Raw genomic sequence first — 16,390 nt, 5'->3', positions numbered from 1 at the left:
GAAAGAAGTACGACCATAGCACCAGTCGAGCATAAGACCTATGAAAAGTTTGAGTGCTCCGATATGAGCTACGACCAAAATTCTTTCAAGCATTCTAGTCGTGTGGCAGAGATGGAAGCAGTCCAAGTGGTTGAGGATGATGGAGAAATCGAATCATTACTTATGGAGGAGAACCAACCAAAGGACGATGAATTTCAACAAAGAATGGACCAACTCGAGAAACAGGCGGACATTACAGCGGCTAACATAGTGGCTTCTTTAAGAGCCTGCATTGAAAGCTATTGGGGGGCAATCCAAAAGGAAGAATTTTATCACAATACGAAGTTAGAAGCATCTCCCACACTCCCAACTCCTCCAAAAACAAAGATGCCTAATGATGAAACGATAATGGAAAGTCAAGAGCATGGAGATGATCCCTATGACTATGACTCAGAATCCAACGAAGTGGATGATGTAGCGTCTAGTGATCTTGATGCGGGGGGCAGCATAGAGGAAGCAACTCAACAAGAACCCACTCTAGAAGTGCTGCCCATATATGCAAATCCCCAAAGGTCAATGGGATTTTTATGGAGCCTCGACATGAACGAGAAGGAAGTGGTGCAAACCCAAGACGAGGATGAAGATGTATCTCATGAACTCAATTTAGGTTTCAACCAGGAGGATGATGACCTATCAGATACTCCGAAGTCGGAGGGCATCCACGAAACTCCTATAGAAATTCAAGAAGATGAGGAAGATGTTTCTTGGAGCTACATTTCAGAATCCAGCGAAGAGGATGACGCCACTTCCAATGATCTTGATTCGGGGGGCAGTAAAGAGGAAGCAATTCAACAAGAACCCACTCTAGAAGTATTGCCCATAGATGCAGATCCACCAAAGTCAATAGAATTTCCATGGAGTCCTGACATGAACAAAGAAATAGTTGTACAAGCCCAGGAAGAAGAGGAAAATATATCTCATAACCTCAATTCGGATTTCAGTCGGGAGGGTGACGACCCGTCAAGCACTTCTAACTCGGGGGGCATCCATGAAGAACCTGTAGAAATTCAAGAAGATGAGGAAGATGTTTATTGGAGCTATGATTCAGAATCCAGTCAAGACGATGAGGTATCCAACCCGAGGGACATCCAACTGGAAGAGGTTCAACAAGAATTTATTCTGAAAGAATCTCTCATTCTTGTGAAGTCTTTAAAATCAGAAGACTTTATGAAAAGTTGTAATATCGAAGAAGAAGTGGCTTCAGAAACACATGAAGAAGTTTTCTATGATTGTAATTCGCAACTCAGTCATGATAAAGAAAACTTCTATGATCGTGATTTGGGGGGCAGTCAAGATCAAGGGATTAATCGAGAATCCACACCAGAAATACCTCTAATGATTCTTCCAACAACTCATGTTTTTCCAGAGCCTATGATCACCATGAAGTTTGTTAACTCAAATTGGGGACCAAGTTTGCAGACCATGATTCTTCTTTTCGCCAGTCTACTTCAGCTTTCCTACCATCCGAACAAGTCACGAGGTTTCTACTTCTTAACCTTGTTTATTTATGTAGACTCTAGTTTACCAATACTTTTTATTATGCGGAAAGAGAGTCATGAAAATAAGAATCTAGACATGGAAACTCATATCCCTCTTGTAGAGATGTTACTGAGCATTTTGTTGTATGAGGCGATAACATAATGTTGTACTTACAACATAGCCCATAAGACCATTTATGGTCAAAATAAGTTGGCGTTTTTGCCAGCACAAAAAAAAATGAAAAAATATTTCAGTTTTCAAAATAAATTATTTATGTTCATGCTTCCATTTGGTTCATATTTTCTACTTTTGTTATCGCATCTTCTTCTTCATTTGTTTCAAACTCTAACTCACAAACCAGAACACTCAATCATTACCATTTCTAAATCATACTTGTTATCTATTAGTTGATTCCGGTTAATTAAAATACCCAGAACCAAGCTTTTGGTAATTATTGATCTCAAAATCATAATTTCCATCAAACAACTGTTCGGGTTAGCTTTTTTCCCAAAATTGATTTCATCCGTCATAAACCACATTTTCCTTCAAAACCAATCTCAATTTCTTCGTTGATATCCAAATCATAACTCCAAACTTTCGTTTTGTTCAAAACGATTTCCTATAACCTCAATTTTCTCACTCGAAATCACCCCATTGCCATTTGATTTTTCTTACATCAGATAACTCGTGTATTCAAATTTTAAAATGATTCCGACACGTCCAATTTCTCCAATTCGACAAATTCCAATTTGATTATTCTAGAAGTCCATTTAGCTTAGATAAACATTATCCACTCCTCAATTCGAGCCAGTTGTGTCCAAATTTATCATTATTATAGCTTTAAGTTATTTTTCATTATTACGAGCCATTCTCTTGTTGCAAACCATTTCCATACCTTTTTCAAAAGCAATCCGTGATTCTGAAGTACCAATTATCTCAGAACCAAGCTTTTGGTATTTATTTGATCTGAATCAAATTTAATCCCATCAAACAACTATTCTGAACAACTGTTTTGATCTCAAACCATTCATCGGTCACGAGGTCAAGTTTGTTATTATTTATTTATTTTTGTACACTTATCTCCAATAATTTCGGCGTACATATTGCTTTGTAATTTTTCTGCTTTATTTCTCAAATTTTCACAAAAAAAAAAGAAAAAAAAAATCCTAAATACATTCTTTTGTGTACAAATTTTCAATTCTAGTCAATTTATACACAAAAGAGGGGGGCATTTGTTGGCCCAAAATAAAATAAATTTTATTTTTATGTATATAGAAAGCTTATGTTTAATTTAGGGTATAGTTTCTATTTTTGTCTAGAAAATAATGAAAAATACACTTGTAAACTAACCGCCAACCGATGAGAAAGTCCGGCACTACGCAGGGCGTGTCTTCCAATACGCGGGGCGTAGATCAAGCAACCAGAGAAGGTCTGCTTCAGAAGCTCCAATACGCGGGACGTAACCTCAGGGACGCCACGCGTAAAACTTGGCAACAATGCATTTCGAGATCAGAAGCTCCAACACGCGGGGCGTCCATTCTCATACGCACGGCGTCCTTCTCTGTGCGGGACTTAACATCAGGAACGTCACGCATAAATATCATCAACAAAACGCACAGGTTCAGAAGCGACACCACGCAGGGCGTAGCCGGACATACGTGGGGCGTAACCTCTCTTCCGGCAGCAGTTGGAAGCAGTCAATGGAAGTTAGTGGTAGTTGGAGGAAGTTGAGGTAGTGGGGTGATGTGGCATGGAGGTAGTTGAGTTAGTTGGTGAATAATTACCAAAATACCACTGAATAATTACCAAAATGCCACTCCAAAATACTATGAATAGACCCCCTCCCCTTCATAAAAAAACACTCAATCACAACACAAAACCCCTCTCTAAAGGTCCCTTTCAATGCTCTCTAGTTCTTAGTTTCAAGTTCTTAGTTCTTCAAGTTCTTAGTTCCTCTTTCCATTTTTTAGCTCTCTTTCTAGCTCTTTTAGTGTGCTTTAGCCTTAATTCAAGCCTCTTTTCGAGTTTTCCAATTCAATTTAGCATTCCAAGCCTTCAATTTGCTCAATTCCTAGTTATAATTCTGTTTTCAAATCAATTTTTCAGATTCGTCCAACTACTTTCAAAGCCCGATTCCGTCTGTTTAAAGTCATTTTTTGCTTTCAATCCCTTCGACAAAGTTGTTCCTAACGTCCTGAAGTTTGATCTAGTGTATTTATTTGCCCAATTCCGTGCCCAGAAACTCTAGTTACAAGCCGATCTTTCCAGCCCAAATTCTTTTAGACATTCTGTTTCCAGAATTTTCCAGATTCGTCCAGTTATTTTCAACTCCCAATTTCGTCTACTTAACATCCGTTTTAGCTTTCGATCCCTTATAGAAGTTTGTTCCTGACCTCCTGAAGTTAAATTTAGCCTATTTACTCGTCCAATTCCGTATTCTTAAGCATCCAAACGAGCCTCCCGAAGTTGAGGGTTAAATCTGCCCCATTTGCCTACCAACGTTTTGCCATTGCCAAGATCATATACCGTACGGGCCCGACCGGCTGCAGCTCTCCGAGGACCTCGCACCAACACCAAAATTCAACATCAATCCGAGATAGCTATTGTGGCTCCGAGTTTGTTGTTGAATTCCAATTTAATTTAATTGCACTTCAATTCCTTGTATTTGATTTGTCCTTCCAATTCAATTGAATTAGCTATATGTTTAGTATAGAAGTTCTTCAATTGTAATTCATTTCCAGTTTCATGTTTCAAACACTTATTCAATCAATAAAATACCAATTTTCACCAAATCTTGTGTCAATTTCGCATCTTTCAATTTCTTTATTTTTCACGTCTTCAATTTATTCACATTAGCTTAAATAAAACAATTTATCTAGCAAAGTTTCTATAACGGCGCTAGAGACCCAAGATGGACTTTTTCAATCCTTGCGTCACTCGCCAATCGTTTCGTTTAGAATTCAAGTTTTGGCGCGCAAATCCATAAACTTAACCAACTTTAATAGTTGAGGAATAATTCCTCTGGCACGCCCGCACCCTAACCACACGTGACAAGGTTGAAATTAGCATATTCGCAAAATATCGCTAACAGTACCTTTAGTTATTTATATTTTTTATTAATTTTTTTCCTTTCTTATTTTCTACTTTTTTTTCTTTAATTCTATTCACTTTCGATAATAATATAATCAATGATTAATTATATATAGATGTCTTGTGGTTTCACCGATTTCTAGAAAGCTACCTATGGTTTTTTTTTTTTCGCAAACGCAATCTTGTGGTTTGCAAAATTTTGTATTTGGATTCACTTTGTCAGAATTTAACCGATAACGATCTCGAAATGAAAATTTTTAAGAGTTAAATTATATTTTAAGTAACTTTAATTCTTCAACTTTTTAGATGTGAGATCATTTGGGTGTTGTTTTTTATGAGAGAGAAAGTTAATATTTAGAGAGAGAAAACTCCAAAAATGATGATTTTGAAAAATTAAAAATATGGTTCCATAGTAAATATGATACTAAACAACTTTGATTCTTAAAAAAATTCATATTGAAGTCGTTATCGGGCATATTTGGTAGAGTAAAACAAATGCAAAAAATTTCAAAACGTATGGTTGCGTTTGTAAATTAAAATACCGCAGATACTCATCTGGAAATTTTACAAACCAAATGGTTGTGTTTGTAAATAAAAATATCACAGGAAATCTACTTGTAATTAACCCAATAATCAAATAAAAAGTCAAATAGCTAGCATGGTTGGAGTAAAACATAAATTTTTTTTTATTGAAATACGGACGTAGCCCAACGGGAGTCCCAACCAGGTTGGCACCCCCGAAAAGACAAAGAACCAAATATATAAAAGAAGAGATGAAAAAAGTATGAAACCAGTACAAAGAATGTTTTAAGAAAATCTAAACATATCCCTACCAATGGCATTATCTCTAGCAAGAAGGGAGCAGAAGTCTGGAGGAGTATTCCACATTTGTAAATCTGAGGCCAGACGTCCGTAATTAGCAAGTGCGTTCGGCACTTGATTTCCCTCACGGAACACATGGGAGACAACCACCTGTATATGTGTCATTGAATCTAAACAATTTAACCAATCCACACGCATTGTCCAGGGAATGATCTGCGCACGGGCATGGAAAATTTGAATAACGTAAGTCGAGTCACTTTCAATCCAGAGACGAGTCCATCCACGTGACCTCGCAATCGAAACTGCAAAACTAGCAGCTTGCAATTCCGCCATGTGTACCAAAGCACAATCAAGGGGGAAGGCAAATGACCCAAGAGGACGCCCCTGACTATTTTGAAAAACCACACCGCAACCAGCTCTACCCGAGATCACGGATGCATCAGTGTTAGCTTTAATCCAATCAGATGGAGGGGGCTGCCATCTAACTTCAATGATTTGAGGGGACCTATGACGATGAGCGTTTAACCCAAGATTATGGAGAATTGATAACTCCACAACAGAATTACATACCGATCTATTGCTGATTCTATCAGAGCTACGAATTGCAGACCAAAGATAGCGTAATGCCTCATGAATGTTTGGTGGCTTGCTCTCAAAAATAGCAGCATTTCTTACAGACCAAATCAACCAAACAGCGCTGACAAGCGCAACCTCCCAGAGGGAAACGACTTGCGAACTGAACGTGTGTGAGAAGGCATGTTGCAAGAGGGTCTGTAGAGAAGAATCAAGTACAAGTCTTCTACCAAATAAAGCTGATATGATGAACCAGATTTGGGAAGCAAAGGGCCAATGAATAAGCAAATGGTCACTCGTCTCATAAGCCATTAAACATACCGGACAACGAGATATTAGAGGCAGACCTCTAGCACGAGCGCATCATGAGTTAGTAAAGAGCCTCAGTATGCATGCCAACAAACCATGGAGTGTGACGGCTGAATAAAAGGTTTCCAAATTGACTGAAAAACTAAAGGCAAAGTCGGAGGGGCACGTAGCTAGTGATAGAATAACTTTATCATGAAGAGGTCATTGCTCGCAGGTCTCCAAAACCATAAATCATGTTCAGAGCCATTTCCATGCATATTCCGGATGCATTGGTGCAACGGACTAGCCAGCATCGGAAGATCCCGCCAGTTGCCATTTTCATAAAAATCTGAGATTCTATCAGTGAGCTTCAAACGGTCTGACATAGGAATCCCAAGTTGTTCAGCTAGGGGCGGAAAAATCCATACCGAATTCCAGAATGACAACTCAGAAGATGATCCAAATGACCAAAAACAATTCTCCCGTAACTTGAGATAGGCGGCCTTGACAGACCACCAAACAGATGATCGCTGCAACCGAAACTTTAGCAAACCAGCCCTGTTTAGAAAGCGCGTCCTCAACAAATTAAAGCATAAATAATTAGAGGAAAGAAAGCCCCACGCCAATTTACCACTCATAGCCAAGTTAAGGATCGAGAGGTATTTAATACCCAACCCTCCTTCCTTTAAGGACTTTAAGCAAACCTTCCAGGGAACAGTAATAAGCTTTTTGGACAAAACTGAACCCGTCCAAATGAAACTCCTCATGTGTCTATTGAGTCTATTTAGCAGACTTACAGGCCATTTGTAAATCATAAAGGTGTGGATCAGAGAGCTAGTGATAACTTAATTAACAAGTGTCAGCCTACCAGCCATAGAGAGAGACGTCCCCGCCCAGCGCGAGAAAGAGAGAATGATTCTATCCGTAGTCGCCGCAAGGTATTTAGCTCTTGGGATCCCTTGAAAAAGAGGAACGCCCAAGTAATTAAACGGGAGAGATCCAATTTTGATTCCAATTAGGCCCGCCAATCTGTTCCGACGTCTGAGTAAGATCGAATCCCCGAAGAAAATCTTAAACTTTTGCCAATTCAGTAATTGTCCAGATAGAGAGCCATATAAATCAAAAATATCCATGAGAGCATGTATGTTCGAGATGCTTGCCCTGCAGAAAACTAAAATATCATCTGCATAAAACAAGTGCGAAGGCATTGCAGAAGAAGTAGAATAACCCATCGGAGACAGCGACCCACGCAAGGCATGAGCATTGATAAAACGGCTAAGGAAATCCTCTGCTAAACCAAATAGAAGAGGAGAAAGTGGATCTCCCTATCTTACTCCTCGAGAACAAGAGAAATACCCAGCAGATCCATTAGCGGTGAGAATTGAGATATGAGCCGAAGAGAGTATCGCATGAATCCAATCAATGAATTGAGAGGAAAAACCAAACGACTTAAGAACTTCAAGCAGAAATTGCCAGTTTAACGTATCAAAGGCTTTCCTAATTTCCGCCTTCAAGCACATGTTACCACCAAAACATTTTTTATTCAAGAGATTGACACCTTCAGAAGCGATTACAACGCACTAATGGATTTGGCGCCCTTTTATGAATCCAAATTGATTCTCTGTAACAATTCGGCTAGCAATAATGGCGAGCCTATCAGCTAAGATCTTTGAGATGATTTTAAATGTGAAATTGCTCATAACAATCGGCCTTAGATAGTTAAATTTTGGTTAACTAATATGTTATATTATTTTAGAAAGTCAAAAGCTAGTTAATGTTGGAAATACCCTTAGTATAGTAATCAAATCTATCCTTTTCGTGAATGTTGGAGATTTGTCGAGCAGTAGTATCACGGGGAGAGATCTTTTGCAAAATTTAAAATTGAAAGAACATCAAAATTATTAAGGCAAAAGACAGTTGGTCTTTCATTATTTGGTGCATTAATACATTGATTTTTTATTTGGATATATTAAGTCTATAATTTTTTTAAAAAAAATATTAAGCACTTTCTTATCAACTTAGTTAATTGTGAATACTTAATTCAGTTAAAAAAACATTATTCACTTTAGCTGTTTGAAATTATATTTTTTACAGTTCGAAACAAAGTTTGTACAGTTTTTCTATAATTATATTAGACATAATAAAAATTGTTTCAAACTACTAAAAAATAAAATTTTTGAATGTGTGTGAAATGATTAACTTTCTACTAACAAGTTTTATACTCATAGCTAACTTTTTAAATTATTAGGGACTCAATGTGATAGAAAATAATAAAACAGTAGCTGAATATGTCTAAATAAAAAAGTGAGAGGGGTGAAGATGGTTTTTGGGTAGAATTAATTTGGTAGATTGGTAGTTTTAGAAGAGGGAATGGCGAGTCCACAGCTGAACAGAATCTATCTATCTAGTGCAACGTCACTTTGCTCCGCGATTTGACTACACTCTTCACACCTTCTCCAATTACTTCACAAATAATAGTATTATTTATGTCACCTATAAACATTTTCAATTAGTTTGTAATTTAGTTTAATATTTCCAATTGATTTTATTAAACTCAAAGTCTTTTGTTTGTATCTTCAAATTCATTTTTACTATTAATTTAGCATTTTAACTTTTTTTTTTTACAACAAAGGTAGTTTTATTAAATATCAGCAGCAAGAGCAGTACAGACACAAGAAGAAGGTACTGAAATCCAGACCTTCCTCTCAAAAGCAGGTGTAGCTGCACGGGCTAAAAAGTGAGCAGCGGAATTCGCTGACCTACGAATAAATGAGATTGACACATTACCTATATCCTTAATAAGGATTTTGCAGTCTTCAATAACTAGATCTAGAGTCGAATTGCCACTAGCTTCTCGCTGAATAGCATACACTAGCAATTGTGAATCCGATTCTACCAACACATTTTGTCTACCAGAATCCTTCAGCCAGCTCAACGCCTCGCAACACGAGATCGCCTCAACTAGAAAAGGGTCAAGACAACAGTAAATAGTACCGTTACCTGCAGCTTGGAACCCGCCATCGCTATCCCGCAGGATGAATCCATAACCAGCAGTACCCGAGGCAGAAAATATGGCCCCGTCAATATTAAGTTTTAACATACCTGGTGGGGGTTTGCACCATTTCTGAGTTACTTCAGCAGTCGTCACCACTGCACCACTTCCCTGGCTCTGGGCAGCTTTCCAACTTGAGATAAATTGCATGGCAGTGGAGAAGAGTATGGTAGGTGTCATGACTTGTTTTGACCATACTCTATTATTCCGGTTAAGCCATAAGAACCAGCAGCAGACTGCCACCGTACCAGTTTTCGAGGGGAACAACAACCCCAACTTCTCCCAGAACTCTCTAAACGAAGAGCAAGAATCTCCCAAACCTGCAACACTAGTCAGACCCCAGAAACGTCGAGCCTGACTGCAGCCAACTAAGGCATGGAAGTCATCCTTGTTGAAACACCTTTCCACATAATTTTGATTTGACAAAATTGTTTAAGTGTAATTAAAATATATTCTAAACACACTAAGTTTAAATGCTTTGATTTATTCTACTAATGTGTTTGTTCAATGTTGTGCTAAATTGTTTATAAGACACAAAGTTTAAAAGGCCCAAAGCCCAATACGGAAGTCAAAGCCCAAGTCAAACAGTTGAAGGCAACTCTGCCCGCGTATGTCAAAACGCTATCGTTATGTACAAAACGCAACTCATCGGAAGAAGGATCTAGAAGACCTTCATGGAACAACTTCGGGAGGAAGCTGCTGAGTTGATTCGACAAAGAGTACAAGACAGTAGCTGGCTAAGAACAACTTCCAGACAAAGTGTTTCCACTTTGGGTAAAGTTCAGAAGACACAGAATGCTGTCCAGTTGACCTTACCATAAATGGAGAGACATTCTGTCGAGCTGACCAAAAGCTGACCGAGGACAGAAGATACTCAAATCTGATTGGCCGAGAGCTCTGAGCAAGACAGGATGACAACGACAGGAAGCTGTTTCCCTCCAACAGTTATTTCGAAATTCAAAATGACCGACACCTCAGACATCTCTATAAATAGAGCCCTTCTGTTGCTTCATAAAACATAGAACTTGATCAAGCCATTACACTGACCAAATTTCTACGCAAAGTTCTGCAAGAAAAAGCAAAGCAATCTTACACTAAATTTCATATCTTTTTGTGTAAAAGTCTAGAGTGATTATTCAATCATCTAAGGTGTCTTAGCAATCGTTGTTTAGGACAAACACTTATCATTTCTAGAATTAGAAAGGAGAAGCTGAGTACTCGGTTATAGTACTCAGCGAGAGATTAGGATTGAGTAGAGGTATAGAGGAAGGTACTCTTGTTATACTCAGTTGCTAAGATTGTAAAAGGTTTGATGCTCTACCGTTAAAGAGCTCAGCAGAGAATTCGAAATCTCGGAACGTGTTCCAGGGACAAGACGTAGGCTTGGAGGCCGAACCTGGATAAATCTGCTGAGTAACATATTTCTAACCTTAAACTCCTTTATATACTTATTGCTTGCTTAAATAAAAACTGACCAAGTAAAGAGGTCAAGCTGAGTTGTGCGCATTGAATATCTGAGCTCAGGAATAGACTCTAAGTGATATCTCCTGACTCAAGTAAAGAAACTGACCTAGTCACCAGTTGACTAAGCCAGTATCTTGCTATTCACTCAGCGCCGCTGTTAAAACCTTTTTCTCACGAAAAAGAAGTCTGCCCTAACTTAAAATTTTTTAAATAGTTCCTAACCCCCCTTGGAACTATACTTGTAACGTTATAAGGGACCAACAAGTGGTATCAGAGCTCTAAAAGCTCACTGTAAAAGGTTTAACCACCTTGAGCTGATCCCCACTATGGGCGAAAACAGCACTCGGTTTCTCCCAGGAAACCAAACAACTCATATCTTACCTGAGGGGCTGTCCATTACTCGGCCTCCCCTATTCTTCGGGTCTAACTACACCTTCTAGAAGAATAGGATGAAAAATTTCATTCAGGCTACAAATATGAGTGCATGGCTATCCATAGTCCAAGGCCCATTTGTACCTGTCGAAGTTGTGGCTGGCCAAACAGTTGTTAAAGCTGAGGCCAAATGGACAGAGGATGATCTCAAGAAGCTACAAAATCATGCTTCGGCTATAAACATGCTTCACTGTGCGCTCGATGCTGCAGAATGTAATAAAATCTCCGGTTGTGAGTCGGCGCAAGAGATCTGGAAGAAGCTGGAGGTCACCTACGAAGGAACCAATAAAGTAAAGGAGTCCAAGGTGAACCAGCAGATGAGACTGTACGAGCTGTTCGAAATGAACAATGATGAGGGAATATCTGACATGAATGCAAGGTTTACAAACATCATCAATGAGCTCAAGAGACTTGGGAAGATCTTCACTGAGGAAGAACAAGTCAAAAAGATACTCAGGAGTCTTCCTAAAGACTGGCAAGCAAAGAAGACCGCTGTTGAGGAAGCTCAGGACTTAACCACCTACAAATATGACGAACTCATCGGCTCGCTGCTGACCCATAAGATATCAATGAAAAACTCCGAGGTGAAGGAAAAGTCTGAAGACAAGAAGCAGAAGTCTCTTGTCATGAAAGCTGACTCCACTGATGGGAGCTCAACAGATGATAAAGAGATGGCTATGTTCACAAGGAAGATGAAAAGGATGTTCAGAAAGAATGACAAATATTTTAAGAAGCCTTACAGAAAGTTTGATAAGTATAAAGCTGAGTCCAGCGACAGCAAATACAAGAAGGACAACTCAAAGCCCATCACATGCTTTGAATGTCATCAAACTGGCCATATCAAGTCAAGCTGCCCCACGCTGAGGAAAGAAAAGAAGAACGGCAAAAAGGCAATGGTGGCAATATGGAGCGACAGTGATGAGTCTTCATCAACAGAAGCTGAGGCCACCGAGTCAGCGAAGATATGCTTCATGGCTGACGAACTTGCTGAGTCGTGCGTCTCTGAGCATGCTGACCCCTCCATTGCATCTGATGATGAGGAGCAATCAAATGAGGTAATATCACTTTCCCAGCTCAGAAACGAAATGGGTAATGCCCTGAGTGACTTCTATACACTTGTCAAAAAGTGTAATAAGAAAATTAGAGCACTCAGCAGGCGCTGTGACGAGGTTGAAGAGGTCAAGCTAAGTGACCTCAGATTCCTTCTTCAGGACAACTCAACTTTGCATGATAACATGGAGATCATACATAAGTCTGTCTCTGAAGTCCAATCAGATTCAAAGAAACTGAGAAAGGACGTCACAAATATCCAGAACCAACTAAAGGTTCAAAACAAAAGAAATATTCCTCTGAACGCTCAGTACCGAAGTACTGGTCAACAGAGATGGAATCCCCATCGGAATGTCCAGTGTGACTTCTGTGGGAAGAAAGGACACACCATAAAGGTGTGTTGGCACGCTCAGCACTGGGGTGCTGACCAGTCAGTAAGAAATCCTAAACGGAAAGTCAGTTGTGACTTCTGTGGAAAGAATGGCCATACTGTTCAAGTATGTCGCCATAAAATAAAACATGATGCTTTACCTGTTGAACCTAACAAGCAAGGACCCAAAAAGAATTGGGTACCTAAAAGTAACTAGCTACAATGCAGGTAAGCCTGAGGTGTGCTGAGAAGTCAAAGATGTGGTATATTGACAGCGCATGCTCGAGGCACATGACTGGTGATGAAACTCAGTTCATCACGTTTGAGCGTAAACGAGGAGGAAGCGTAAGTTTTGGAGACAACAAAAAGGGTAAGATAGTAGGGTCAGGAACCATCGGAGGTAATCCTACTATTGAGTCAGTCTCCCTAGTCAGTGGACTAAAATATAACTTACTCAGCGTAGCTCAGCTATGTGACAATGGGAGAAAAGTTATATTTGATGCTACTGGATGTAAAATATACGAGGGAAAAACAAATAAGTTAATTTTAACTGCCCCTCGGATTGATAATGTCTTTATTCTAGACTTAGAGAAAAAGTTTTCAAAAACTGTATGCTTAGTTTCAAAGGAAGAAAATTCCTAGCTATGGCACAGAAGACTTGGTCATGTAAGCATGGACCTCCTGGCCAAATTAGCAAGAAAGCAATTGGTTGAGGGACTGCCTGAACTTAGATTTGAAAAAGATCAATTATGCCACGCTTACCAAGCTGGAAAACAAACCAAACAATCTTTTCATAGCAAAAACATTGTCTCAACTAAGCGTGCGTTAGAATTACTACACTTGGATCTCTTCGGTCCAGTCCAGCCGCTGAGTCTGGGTGGAAGAAGATTTTCTTTGTTCATTGTAGATGACTTCTCTCGGTACACTTGGGTCATCTTGCTGAGTAGCAAGGATGAGACCTTTGAGACATTTTCAAATTTGGTTAGAAAACTTGAAAATGATAAAGACCTAAAACTGGCTCACATCGGAAGTGATAATGGTGGAGAATTCAAAAACCAACAGTTTGTTGAATTCTGTGAAGCCAGCGGCATTGACCATAACTTTTCTGCTCCTAGAACGCCTCAACAAAATAGGGTTGTTGAAAGGAAGAACAGAACCTTGGTTGAAATAGCCAGGACAATGCTGAGTGAGCATAGGCTTCCAAAGTACTTTTGGGGAGAAGTTGTTAACACAGCGTGCTACATTCTTAATAGGGCTCTTGTTAGACCTATACTAAAGAAAACCCCCTATGAGCTTTGGAAAGGACGAAAGCCCAACATTGGATACTTTCGTGCCTTTGGCTGTAAATGTTTTATTTTAAACACTAAGGATAGCCTAGCTAAGTTTGACTCAAAAGCTGATGAAGCTATCTTTTTAGGCTACTCAACAAACAGCAAAGCATACAGAGTTTTTAATAAACGAACTCAAGTTTTAGAAGAGTCGGTACATGTTGAGTTCGACGAAACTAACCCTGCAGGAAGATATCTGCCGCTGACCGAGGATGATCCACACTCAGCACCCGCTGATCAAGATACATCCGCTGAATCATTCCCTCAAGGGCTGACCAAAGGTAAAAGTGAACCAAATATAGTTTTCACTGACCAGTCTTCACTTGCAGAGATTGTTGAAACACAGACAGCACAAGACATAAATCTACCAAAGGAGATAAGAATTCCAAGAGGGCACTCAGAGAGTGCAATCCTTGATGCCGCTGAGAATACCCTGATGACAAGAAATCAACTCAGCAGATACCTCAGCAACGTGGCCTTCGTCTCAGTTCAGGAACCAAAGAATTTCGCTGAAGCTGAGTACGACGAGTTCTAGATGATCGCAATGCAAGAGGAGCTTGATGAATTCAGAAGGAATGATGTATGGGAGTTGGTGCCTCATCCCAAGAGTCAGAAGACTATTGGAACAAGATGGGTCTTCCGAAACAAGCTGGATGAACAAGGGAACGTGGTCAGAAACAAAGCAAGACTTGTAGCTCAGGGCTACAGTCAGCAAGAAGGTATTAACTACGGTGAGACCTTTGCCCCAGTGGCAAGGCTAGAGGCAATTAGAATTTTATGTGCATATGCATCTTACATGAACTTTAAACTGTTTCAAATGGATGTTAAGAGTGCATTCCTTAATGGAGTTATAAACGAGGAAGTTTATGTTAATCAACCTCCAGGGTTTGAGGATCCTAAATTCCCAAACCACGTTTATAAACTCAAAAAGGCTCTGTACGGCCTCAAATAAGCACCACGTGCTTGGTATGAGAGGCTGACCAGTTTCCTGCTGACTAGAAACTATGTCAGGGGCAAAGCTGATACAACCTTATTCATTAAGAGAAAGGGTAAAGATACCCTGCTGGCTCAAATATATGTTGATGATATTATTTTCGGTGCTACTAATGAGTCAATGTGCAAGGAATTTAGCAAGCAAATGCAGACTGAGTTTGAAATGTCGATGATGGGAGAACTCAACTTCTTCCTTGGACTTCAAATCAAACAAGGGAAAAATGGCATCTTCATCAGTCAAGCTAAATATGCCAAGGAGATATTGAAGAAATATGATCTTGAAAATTGCAAGCCAATATCCGCTCCTATGGGCACTGACACTGTCCTCTGCACTGACGAGAATGGTAAGTCGGTAGACAGCAAATTGTATCGAGGTATGATAGGCTCTCTACTTTATTTAACAGCAAGTAGACCGGACATTCAGTTCTCAGTATGCTACTGTGCTAGATATCAATCTAACCCTAAGGAATCTCATTACATAGCTGTAAAAAGAATCCTTAGATATTTGCAAAGCTCAGTGAACGCAGGTTTATGGTATCCCAACACTCATGGCTTTACACTCGTTGGATACACTGACGCTGACTATGGTCGAGACAAGCTAGAACGAAAAAGCACCTCTGGAGGATGTCACTTCTTAGGAAGCTGTCTTGTATCCTGGTTCAGCAAGAAGCAGGCGTCAGTAGCTTTGTCTACCACTGAAGCTGAGTACATTGCTGCTGGTCACTGTGTTGCTCAAGTCCTATGGATTAAGCAACAGCTTGAAGACTATGGTGTTCAAACAAAGACAATTGAGGTCAAATGCAACAACAAAAGTGCAATTGATCTATCAAAGAACCCAATTCAACACAACAGAATGAAGCATGTCAGCATAAGGCATCACTTCATTAGAGACCATGTACTCAATGGTGAGATAAAGCTGACCTACGTCCTAACGGATGAGCAGCTTGCGGATATCTTCACAAAGCCACTGGCTCGTGAACAGTTCAGCATACTGAGAGAAGCCATTGGTATGTTTAATCCTCTTCAGTAAATTCCTATTCTAAATCTAAACTTATGCTGAGTGAATTACTACGCTGAATGATTTATGCAAATGCATGCTGAGTGATTGTTATGCTGAGTACTTAACGCAATATATATCAATACTGAGTAAATGTGCACACCGAGTAGTAATCTCAAACTGAGAAATCATCCGTATGTATAAACTGACCACTCAGAATTTAAAACGCTTAGTATTCTAAACGCTGAGTATAAGATCCGTTGTAATTAATGCAAAAGCAAGCGAATAGCCACCTAGGATGATGTATGCACCGAATGTGTTATAAAAGCCAGGATCTTTATCGGTTGACAATCCCAAGGCAAAACAGACACATGGATTCGATAAGATCCACTCCTCACCGCTATAAATAATGG

This window comes from Euphorbia lathyris, chromosome 10 (assembly GCF_963576675.1).
Source record: "Euphorbia lathyris chromosome 10, ddEupLath1.1, whole genome shotgun sequence".
NCBI classification, from domain to species: domain Eukaryota; kingdom Viridiplantae; phylum Streptophyta; class Magnoliopsida; order Malpighiales; family Euphorbiaceae; genus Euphorbia; species Euphorbia lathyris.
This window is presented reverse-complemented; position numbering follows the sequence as displayed.